Here is a 1,942-nt window from a genome sequence, read left to right as displayed (position 1 = left end):
GGCTTTAGCAAGGCTTTTGATAAGGACCCTCATGGCAGACTGGTGAAGAAAGTAAGAGCTTATGGGATTCAAGGCAAATTGGCACATTGGGTCCAAAATTGGTTGAGAGGCAGGAAGCAGAGGGTGATGGTAGAGGTATGTTTTCTGTGACTGGAGGTCTGTTTCCAGTGGGGTACCACAGGGTTCTGTGCTGGGGCCCTTGCTGTTTGTGGTGTACATAAATGATTTAAACTTAAATGTAGGGGGTATAATCAAGAAGTTTGCGTATGACATGATAATTGGTAGGGTGGTAAATAGGAGAATAGCCTTAAACTGCAGGAGGAAATCAGTGGACTGGTCAGGTGGGTGGAGCAGTGGTAAATGGAATTCAACCCGGAAAAGTGTGAGGTAATGCACTTGGGGAGGGTTAACAAGGCAAGGAATTACACTATGAACGGTAGGACCCTGGAAAGTACTGAACATCGGAGGGACCTTGGTGTGTGTGTATATAAGATCCCTGAAGTTAGCATGGCAGATAGATAAGGTGGTTAAGAAGGCATATTGGATACTTGTCTCTATTAGCCAAGGCATAGAATACAAGAGCAGGGAGGTTATGCTGGAACTGTATAAAACGCTGGTTAGGCCACAACTGGTGTACTGCGTGCAGTTCTGGTCACCACATTATAGGAAGGATGTGATGGCACTGGAGAGTGTGCAAAGGAGATTTACCAGGATGCTGCCTGGGCTGGAGGGTCTGAGCTATGAGGAACGATTGGATAGGCTGGGGTTGTTCTCCTTGGAGCAGCGAAGGTTGCAAGGGGACCTGATAAAGGTGTATAAGATTATAAGGGGAAAAAATAGTGTCGATAGGAAGGCACTTTTTCCATTAGAAGAGGGGTCAATAACCAAAGGCCATAGATTTAAGGTAAGAGGTAGAAGGCTAGAGGGGAGTTGAGGAGAAAGTTTTTCACCCAGAGGATGGTGGGAGTCTGGAACTCACTGCCTGAAAGGGTGGTTGAGTCAGAAACACTCAACATTTAAGAAATATTTAGATACAGATTTGCATTGCCACAACCTCCAGGGCAATGGGCCAAGCGCTGGAAAATGGGATTAATGTAGTCAGATCTTCGTTGACCGGCTTAGGCACGATGGGCCGAAGGGCCTCCTTCTGTGCTGTAAATCTCTATGAGTGTAAGTTTTGAGATTTCTGAGAGTGAGTGGATTTTATTGGAAGTTTGTACCAAATTTTAGCAGTGACTGAACCACTAAAAATGGAAATTGCATTGGACACAGGAGTGTCAGAATGCATTTGACAGTTTAAAAATTGTGTTGATGACGACGCCAGTTTTGGCAGCACCTAATTATGCCAAGCACTTTCAGTTGGCAGTTGATGCAAGTGATTTGGGCATTGATGCTGTGTTGTTACAAGAAGATGAAACCGGAATTGAAAAGCCAGTAGGAATTTTTTCATGGAAGCTGAATGTACATCAGAAAAGATACTCAACCATTGAAAAAGAGACTCTAGGTCTGGTATTAGCATTGCAGCATTTCAAGGTTTATGTTGCAAGCATTTCTTCAGAAACAGTTGTTTGTACAGACCACAATTCTTTAAAATTTCTGGACAAATTTCGAGATCGGAATGCAGTACTGCTCAGAAGGAGTTTATTACTGCAACTGTTTAATTTACAGATTATACATGTGACTAGACAAGAAAATTTAATTGCAGATGCATTGTCAAGAGTTTATAGTTCAAAAGAATTTGGTCATTTAAAACATGGACAATGGACTGAAATGACCTCTTTTGATACGGAGGCTTTGTCATGTTAATGCATGTACTAGGTAGTGTAATAGTTTTGTGTGTATAGACAAGTATAGTAAGTAATGCAAAATGGGTTGAGAAAATGAAACCGTCTTTTAGAATTATGACAGTTCATTTTTCCATAAGGATGGAGGTTTAAAGGAA

This window comes from Cetorhinus maximus, chromosome 7 (assembly GCF_964194155.1).
Source record: "Cetorhinus maximus chromosome 7, sCetMax3.hap1.1, whole genome shotgun sequence".
NCBI lineage: Eukaryota > Metazoa > Chordata > Chondrichthyes > Lamniformes > Cetorhinidae > Cetorhinus > Cetorhinus maximus.
This window is presented reverse-complemented; position numbering follows the sequence as displayed.